General features: G+C 39.1%; 1 pseudogene; it reads right to left on the bottom strand.

Annotated features, from left to right (window-relative positions):
* Positions 1 to 6,749: 6,749 nt before the first annotated feature.
* Positions 6,750 to 10,010, bottom strand: LOC138009046 (DELTA-alicitoxin-Pse2b-like; annotated as a pseudogene).
* Positions 10,011 to 10,254: the final 244 nt, after the last annotated feature.

Below are 10,254 nucleotides of genomic sequence, written 5' to 3'. Positions count from 1 at the left end.
TCGATTGTGTTTTCTATGCGTTGTATTTGCTTTTAATGCGTTTATACCTTAGACGTGTTTCTCGTTACTTTCCTTGCCATGTTTACGTAGACGCGGCTATTGTAAGATTACATGTAATTTCAGGTCATCTTTGATGATCATTTGCCTGACGAAAGCAATTATTAGTTAACTATTCCAGTTAGTTTTTCAATTATATAATTGTGTTCAACTCAACTCCCTAGGTATCTTGGGCTTCTAGCTCATGAAACGATTCCCTGCTAGCAGAGGTCTCTTTTCTTTTGCGTTCGCTGGGCTGACGAGTACGGGAAAAGAAACCCCTGCCATGGGTCGATACTCAATTTGATCCAAGCGCAGTCCACAATCTTGGTCGGCACTCTTCAAACTCTTCTGACTTTGTCACTAGAGCCTGCTGTGTCCCGTGCATTCCCTTACAGTAATTCAGCTGTTGTTAAGTAAGCCCACACAACATGAACGCCGTGCATGCTCAACACAGTGACTTTCGCCCATTGCAGAGGCCTCTCTTTCCGTGCTCGTTAGCCCAGCGAACGAAAAAAGAAAAGATACCTGCTAACACGGAAATGAAACGACTAAAGCGAAAAAAAATTTTTCTTACACATGGAATCGAACATTTAAATATTTATATCGCCGTTTGGTTCACAAAACCTCAGTGGTATAGAATTTTTTTTAATTTCTACGTTTTTTCTAAATATCTTTACTTTTTGTCGGCAAAATTCGATAAGGAAAAATGCAGCTCTAGTAAGCCACTTGGACCGTGGTGATTTAAAAAAGTGAATGCTGAATAGTACTTTTTTGGTATTTACGGACGGTGCCTGCTAATTCAAATGTATTTTTGCCCCGATTTTTGATTATGCAGGAAAGGTTGATCTTAACAAGAGATTGAAATGCAAAAAGAAAATTGGGGGTAACCGGGGGTAACCACACATTTTTCAAAGATAATGCATGAACAATAGTTGTAAAAAGCTCTAAAATGCACAGCAATGTAAAGCGTTCTTTCTCAAATTGAAGCTTAATTATCTCTAAAGAAGCCATGGTTACCCCCAATTTTCTTTTTTGGATGACAAGATTACTTACAAAGGTCTACTTTTCTGCATAGTTTTAAACTGCGCAAAAATATCCCTGTATTAGTAGGCATCAGCGATAGGAAACCCTAGTATCTGGAGATACGCAGAACGTATGCGCAATAACAATAGTAGGCACCATCTTAAATTTGTGATGCTGCGAATAGGCAGTAGTTGGGATAGAAATAAAATGCGATCAAACACAACTTTAACATTGACTCTTATCTGAATCTGGCCCTTTATGTTGGGGATTCTCAAGTCTAAAAAAAGTACCTATAGATTACCTACCTAGGAAAATGCCTCTTCGAGCAGTCGTCAAATACCTGGACGAACAGGCGTTGTCACAGTGAACAAACCTGTTCAGAAAGGTAGGTCACGCGTGAGCATGTCACAGTTTTGCATTTTCTCCGGAATGCTATTTTTCCCGAAACCTCGAACCTTCAGTTTGGTCATTGTGGCACACAGTGAACAAAATTGCGATTTTTTCAATGTCTTTACTTTAAATGGTGAAAGTAAAGAGTACCAAAGATTTCGTTAAAAGGTTTGCTCGGCTAGATAGTGTGTACATAGTTAATAGAGGGGAATGGTTATGAAACCAGACAAATTTCTTTGTTGTATGTTTTTGTTCTCTTTTTTGGCCTTGACCGTGCACAAAACACAATAGTTGTTTTCTCCGTACTGAGGAACTAACCAATAGAAACGTGTTGCTTGCGTAATTCATGCATGGTGTATGAGCGCAAAACAAAAGATTGTGCACGGTCGTGGACTTTCCAACCTAAATCTTGGCATCTTTGTTTGCTCCTCTGATGTTTGCCGAGCTTCCAAACCATTTTCCTCTATTAACTATGCATGGTGTGTAAGCTTTGAATTTGTATGCTCCGCTTACACGAGCATGAAAGGTTTACAGAACATTTTTCCAAAATCTTGATCTCGACTACATGCAACACGCTTTCTAACCCAGCTATTTTTGTCAGCTTTTAACAGAGAAATGGTTGGGCCGCTATTACTGCCTTCATCGTTCAAATGTTTGAGGAATATATATACGTTAAATCAGCTTTTAACATCATGATCCCCAAACACTTTTAAATTTCTTGCCTGTTTGCCTTATTTCCAGTATGTATGTATCAAGAACCAATTTTGCAGCTATTTTTTGTCATGCAATGAATTAAACTGATTTCAGGGTTAGTAAAAAAATGAATGTAAGAAATAAGACAAATTTATTATAGCTCTCATATGGTACGCGCGCTGTGATTGACTAAATTAGCGGGTCTTATTCTACAGTATGTCCGCTGTACGGCCAGCTAATTTTGAAATTTTGATAAAACACTCTCTAGCAAGTTCAGTCGTTTATGTTACATAAACTAAAACCGTTTGTATCTTGCAAGCAACTATTTCAAAAAGCCAAGATTCGGATTTTGACACGGCAGTCTTTGTGGCAGTTGATCAATCCTCTTGACTTCAACTAGTTTCCTTACCCACGGGCCTGATTACCACAGAGATATGCACTGTAAATTATGAACCCTTGTTTCTCCCCCTTTAACTATGGCCCAGGAGCTCTTCGCGCTTGGGCTGTAAATCTCAGGGGGAAAAACGCGGGCCGTAATTTACAGAGTTTTCAAGCAAGCAACCGTGGACAATCTTCCTGTCGGTGTACGTTGGATCAGTGGGTTGATCTGATCGGCGTAATTACAAGTTGAGAAGCTAAATATTTTGAGCAAGAGCCGATACAACGTAGATTTGATTTTAGAGGTGTACTATGTTTCGGCTGGCCAAATCAGCTTTCTTCAGGTACAATTAGAGTTTACATTGGATTGCTTCTATGTACATATATATAGTAAATGGATGTTGACGTAATAGTGGAAAAAATGTGATAAAATATGGTAGTTACAACAAATTTGAATTCAAATATTCAGAGCAACGGATTGACGAGAGGACAAAACAATACCTCATAGAACCTGACGTAAAACCAGGACGTTTTTACATCCTTCCAAGATTTAAGATTCAAGATTTATTATTATTATTTTGCACTATTTCAGAAAATAAATAATGGACATAACAATTAAAAGAAAGAAGGAAACAGACTAATTATACTTGAGTGAGAAAAAGTGGAAAAGTGCGTAGTGGCCATAGTAGCAAATGCTTTCGAGATGGCCACTACCACAGGAATTAAATGAAAGGAAAACAAAAATATATACATAATGATATATGTATAGAAGTGAACTAGCAAAATAGGTAGTACAGATAAAAATTAAATTAATAGTAATAAATTAAGAAATTGACAAATTTAGATAAATATACAATATTATATACATCAATGAGTTGCATCCAAGGAGTCTTACATTAAATTAAGTTCAAACACAAAAAATAATATAAAAATAATAAAAATAATAATAATAATAATAATAATAATCAGGAAGGAAGGGAATATAATAATCATATTCCCTTCCTTCCTAACTATCATTATTATATTTGGCTGTCAAGGAGGTAGCGCTTATACTGTTTAATAAAAAAAGGAAAAGGTAAAGTTTTAATATTATAAGGTATATTTTCCCAAATACTAGAAGCTGTTGGTGTAAATCTTGAAAGCCCATAATTGGTTTTGGACACAGGTCTGTATAAGTTGTCTCTTGAGGCATATCTAGTGTTATAGCTATGAATTCTGGATGCAGGTATTTTTTTTACTTAAAAAGGGAAATGCTTAAGTTTATAAATGTAAAAAAATGTAAATGCTTTGTTTATAGTGGAAGAGCACTTAGCTATCGAGCTAGTTTACAGCCACCCCACTTTTAAGAATGTGAAAGAAACAATTCAAAGTTGATAGAAACATTATTAAGAACCCCAACTGGCAGGAGGCAACCAGTAGATAACGGATGCCATCCTAATATTTAATACATTTTTAAGAGTATGAATTTCGAGTAGTTTATAGTAAATAGAAGCAGTTTCTCTTTGGGAAGCAAAAAATATGGACCGAATACACTTGTTTTGTTTTCTTTTTACAGTTTGAAGTCGAGTTTGGCTTGCAGTTCCCCAACAATGAATTGATCAAACCATATGAAACATAAGGGTAGATGAGGTTATAATAGAGTTGCCTAAGAGTACTAATAGAGACATAATAGCGAAGCTTGTTACTAAAATATGCCCAGATTCTTTGCTAATCGATTATTAACATGCTGTATTCCCATTTTAAAGTATCATCGATAAAAACTCCTAAATACTTAATATCACTTCTCTGTTGAATATCACAAGCTGTTACGTTAATAGATACCTTTTTCCTAGGTGATGCAATAATCATATACCGATAACTGGTCTTTTTAAAATACACAAGCCCGGTAACCCAGGACGCCCCATTGTTTCATCCAATAGTCATCCCACTGAACGCATATCCCATTTTGTTGACCACCATCTTCAACCTTTTGTCCACAAACTACCATCTTATGTTAGACACTAATAATTTTCTCAATAAACTCCTTACCATTGGCAAATAACCCTCTAATTCATTATTAGTAACACTGACGTCTCATCTTTATACACCAGTATTCCACATAATGAAGCTATTAATGCTTGTGATAATTTTCAGTTACATACTGATCCTCACAACACCATTCCTATTGGCACTATTTATGACCTCATCCGCATGATTCTCACCATGAATAACTTCACTTTTAATGATAGCCACTACCTTCAAATCCAGGGCACAGCTATGGGCACTAAAATGGCCCCCTCTTTTGCTAACCTTTTCCTTGGACATTTCGGAAAAAATTGCTCTAAGGAACGCCCCATTTCAACCCCGTACTTGGTTGAGATACATCGACGACATTTTTATGACCTGGACTGAAAGTCCGGAGAACCTTAAAATGTTCTTCGATTATCTCAACAGCATTCACCCTACCATAAAATTCACCAGCTCACACTCTCCCACCAATGTTTTTTTTCTTGACGTTTATAACGTCTCACTAACTAGGGACGGAGCGGCATAAATACAGACCTGTACACGAAACCTACAGACAAACACCAACATTTACTTTATTCTAATTTGTTCTACCAACGAAACGTTCAAGATTCGCACTACTGAACTAACGACATACCTTCTGAAACGCCGTTACAAACGCGACTTTGTTACCAATCAAATACAACGCGCCGCAGAGATTCCCCACATACATATCCTACAACCTAACAGATAAACAAACCTGAACGCATACCTTTCATAACGACCTATATTCCATCACTTCCTTCCATCTTCAACGTAATAAAAAAACACTACAACCTTCTTCTCTCCTCTGACCGCTGCAAAAATGCTTTTCTATACCTACCTGTTGTGGCTTTCAGACTCTCCCCTAGCCTTCGCAACCTGCTAGTTACAGCTAAAACCAAATCCAAACCTACTACAGTCGCAGAACATTTCCTCTCCTCTCCCCACAAACCATTTCTAAGGACATGCTTTTCTACACCTACCTGTTGTGGCTTTCAGACTCTCCCCTAGCCTTCGCGACCTGCTAGTTACAGCTAAACTGTCCCCTAATGCAACCCTTTTTAATTCCACACTTCCTTCCGGTTCTTTTCGCTGTGGCAAAAACTGCGCTACCTGTCCTTACGTTTTCCATGGACCAACCAACTACACATTCTTCTCTACTGGCGAAACACGCTCCCGGCATAAATTCCCACATAACTTGCGAAACTAAAAACCTTATCTACATGATTCAATGCATGTAACAGATGCCATCTACAGTACATAGGAGAAACTACACGACGTTTAAAAGACCGTTTTAATGAACACCGCCGCATTTTAGATAACGCTAAAACCAAATCCAAACCTACTACAGTCGCAGAACATTTCCTCTCCTCTCCCCACACACCATTTCTAAGGACATGCAATAAATTCTACCGAAAAAAATATTTTCCAACAGAGACTCGATCCGTAAGAACGGGGAGCCTTTTTTGATTTCAAAGGCAGGACAATTGATTCTAATGGTCTTAATATCCGCGAAGAAACGTATTAGATTTCAGTTTATTATTTGCAGTCACTTCCGTTACTTTTCCTTTACTCTTAATATTTGAATTCAAATTTGTTGTAACTACCATATTTTATCACATTTTTCCAGTACTACGCCAACATCCATTTACTATATATATGTACATAGAAGCAATCCGATGTAAACTCTCATTGTACCTGAAGAAGGCTGGTTTGGCCAGTCGAAATATAGTACACTAAAATCAAATCAGGGGGAAGACGTAAAATATGTAACAGTAGGACGTTATTATGAAGGAGAAATTGGAAAACGTTTGGTCCGCATCAGTGGGGAAATATTTGCAAAGAGGAAATGGGAATCACCAAAACGTGGGTGGCGACTGGCGAATGTGGATCAAGGCGAGAGGGAACTGTTCGGATCGCCCGAGCCTTCTCAGAATTCCCTCCCCTCATCCGCAAGGAAACAGGCCGCACATTATTAAATACTCGGCTCGAAACGCATTGAGGCTGGTTTATCATTGAGATACACAGACGACAACAAATACTGAGCTTAACTTCGCGTTTAAAAATGTTTTCCGTGATCGGTCCAGGTTGAATTTCAAGTTTAATGATGGGGAAATCATCAAAGGTTAATTTCGATAATTCCGATTTCTGTATTTGTGACTCTAAGGATGCGTGCATGATTAAATGGTCACTCAATCAGGAATTGTTATCTCTGCCATTTTAATATTGTTTCATTGCATACAACACATGTGAACACTATGTAAATTTGAGGGAGAAACTCATTTTAGTGCGTCTGCCTTCTCTAAATGTTGCCAACATTGTAGGATTTGATCTCAGCTTTTGAATCATTTCGAACTTGATCACGGCTTAGCTTCGTCGAGCTATGGTGAGCAACATTAGGCCTGACACCTTTCTGAACGGCATCTCTGCTTGGCATCCTCCATTTCACTTTACGCACCCGAAGGTTGTCGTTGCGGCAGTGACACTTAAATCCAGCCACTTTCCATTTACAGCCATGCTTTCCCCATTTCTTGTCTGAGTTTGCGTATGGAATATGCTTGGGGACCCCGTTGTCTTGTTTCTCTGCCTTGTAGCGAACGCAAGTTTTACCGTAGCAGGAGCACTTGATTCCCACTCTGTAGTGACAATCGTTATTGTTGTGGCACCCCTCTGAAGCCAAAGAGCACTCAAATTCAGGGGAACCCTTGGTCGAATCTCTGGTGTAGTCGAATTTTTGCAGCTGTACATTACCACTTTCTGTAGGTGAACAGCCATAATTCAAGTAACCAAGGTAGTAATACTGCAGGTTTACAGCTCTGATGTAGTTGTCTGATCCTGTCTCGAAGCGGCTTTGTAGAATGTCCCAAATTGGTCTGAAACTGTGCTCCACAGCGGAGTCTGACTCGTCAGCTTCATTCATCAACTTCTCAATCAGTTCTTCCGTCCTCTGTTTGAACAGCGCGTTACGGGTTTCTTTGGTCCCTCCGCGGACGATGAGTTTGTCTACCGTGTTCATGTGGCTTGCACTTGATGCTTCACTTTGGCTGACATTTGCACACGCTTCGACGCCGACTTTGCCAACACTGGTAGGCCCTGCGAGTGAAACGCAGCTCTTCACCTGAAAGTCTCTCTGACTGTATGATTTGGAACTCTCCGCAAAGGATGTCTGCTTGATACTTGATCCACGCTTTACGGACGTTATAACATGGGAACCGAACGTCTCCAAGAAATTGTAGTATGGCTTCCAGGAGTTTGCGAGCCAAGGCTTGTCAAATGTTAAGGGAAGACCTTAGAATTCCTTCAGAAGACGCCTCGTTAGAGTGGAGACATCGATGTCATCCAAACAATCCTTCTTTACGAAGATCTTTTCCGTCAATGCTCGGACGTTTAGAGACATTCCACTTACTTCGTTGGTCTTTGAATCTTTCGTCTGGATAACGCTGCTTAGCGTGGCTCCAAGAGTGAATGTAGACTGCAGTGATGCGTCCAAACCAGCTTCAACGGCCGTCTTGGAGTAGAATGCTTTGGTGCTTGCATAGTAGTCAAAATGACTGCCTGAATAGTGAAGCTCTGATCTTTTGAAGCAGCTGGAAGGCAATTCTTCGAACACGCTCGCCTCATGTTCCTGAAAGTCACTCAACAAGTTGACCTTTCGCAGATTGATCCCTTTTCCAAGCTCAAATGTGTCGCTATCATTGTTCGCTAAGACACCTTTCAATGTGGCTGACAGGCAGAGGAGGAGCAGTGTTTGCACGATCATGATTCACAGAATCTGTTTTTGGAAGCAGTGTCACCTAACCTACCGATAAAGGATCCATATTTAGCTTAGTATGACATATTTCAAAGCCAGCAACTTGATTTCAAGTCACCAATGGGTGGAAATAACTGAATCACAAGTGCGTGGACAGAAAAAAAAAAACGGGTGGTTTGGTTGATTAAATATACCTCATTCACAAGGAATTATTGCGACAGCCATGTGAGATGAACGAAGAGAATAGCCTGATTGCTCACCCCAGCGATAAGGAACTTAAAATGCTTTTTTGTGCGACTGGACCCCAACCGGAATGGTCCAGTCTCTATGCTCTCATATCAGTATGGACGATTTGTCGGAAATGTTAGTGCAACCACTGTCAAGGGTTTAAGAGAGTCACTTCAGTCTGCCATTTGTTACTTAAATACGCCTCTGCTTAAGCTAGCCTTTAAGGCAGGCCTTCCATGATGGAATTTATTACCGGTTATGTGCTGAGGTGTTTCTTTTTCTCAAGAAAATGCATAGTTTGGGGAGAGACTTTGTTGTGCTCGGTTTTGTGTCCATCGAAGGACTTTCGTTCTCACTGAGAAATTAAAAAAGATGAGAAAAACTGTCCACATAGCTGAACTTTTTGATGTGACTAATAAAGGCAGCATTAGTGGCATGAAAATGCAAGTTGGGAATCGGTTTCATTTTGAAATAAAGGCCACATGCAGATTAAAGATTCGTTTTTGTGTTTTATTCTTGGTAAATCAATTCTTGCACTAAGGCCCTGTTTACAAGGAGGGAGGGTAACCCCACCTGTGAAATTTTGCTTGTAAACCCGTGCTATCTTTGACCCTCCTGCTAGGGAAACCCTAGCAGTGAGGCAGTAAGGTCACCCTACCTGCTTGTAGACAGGGCCTAAGTAAATCATTGATAACAAACCCGAGTTGGTTTTCCGAAAACTGCCGCAGATTTCTCAGTTTTAATTTTTTCTGTCTAGAATCAAGCCGTGATCTATGCCACGCTAGTATTTTGGTAAATTACTGGATATGAAACATTACAATAAATACAGACTTAAATAAGCATAAACATAAAAGATCTTTTAGCACAACAAAGTCGAAGGGATGCATATCTGGGTAAAAACGTTAAAACTAATTGTAATGAGGCAGCTAATCTTAAGTGGGAATCAGGCAACGACGTATATTTTGTGGAATCATCGTACAATGTTGCCAGATACGAAGTGCGTGGAAGCTATTGTTTGTTAATTGTTATTGCTGTTAGACAACCCACAACAAATGCTTTCCATCTTAGCAGACAATCGTGTTAATCCGCCCCCAAACGGCGAAACAAACTGTAATATTTGAATTGATTGAAGTGAAAAAAAAATCCCAGAAAAGTTTTTTTTCTCATTCTCCCTCGATTGTAATAATGACGTTAGTCTATATAAAGACAATACCTCAAAAAGCAGAATTGATATCCCGTGGGTACATTGTTTTTTAATGGCCCTGTTTATCCACGCTCCTCAAATGCAATTAAGCCAATTACTTACGCTTTGAAAACAAAATTATAATCTATGGGTGGATTAAACTTCCACTGTTTTATCACTAACCTTGATGTTCCCTGGACTCCCTTTCTTGCTGGTATGTCCAGTGAGGCAGAAACTTAGTTATTAAATAGCATAGTCTTGTTAGGGACGTCTGAGCTTGCAGGTTCATATGCATGTAAGTCGCTGAAAATTTTCACGGATGTCACCTTTTGCGCTATCCTTTTGTTGTCCTTTATTTGATCACTTACTGGTACTTGTCGAGAGAACTAAATTGAAGACGCAATGGCTTTGTAACACATTTTATGAGTTTATATCAAATTAGCCGGTTTGTTTTTGCTTTTCTGGCCCAAGAAACTCTCCGCTTTTCATGTAATATTGCTTAAGTGAATTTTTTATTACAACAATATGATTCCTTTCAGAAAAT

The sequence above is a fragment of the Montipora foliosa genome, chromosome 6, assembly GCF_036669935.1.
Source record: "Montipora foliosa isolate CH-2021 chromosome 6, ASM3666993v2, whole genome shotgun sequence".
Lineage (NCBI taxonomy): Eukaryota > Metazoa > Cnidaria > Anthozoa > Scleractinia > Acroporidae > Montipora > Montipora foliosa.
Note: the sequence above shows the minus strand (reverse complement) of the source record. Positions and strands in the feature narration are given on the sequence as shown.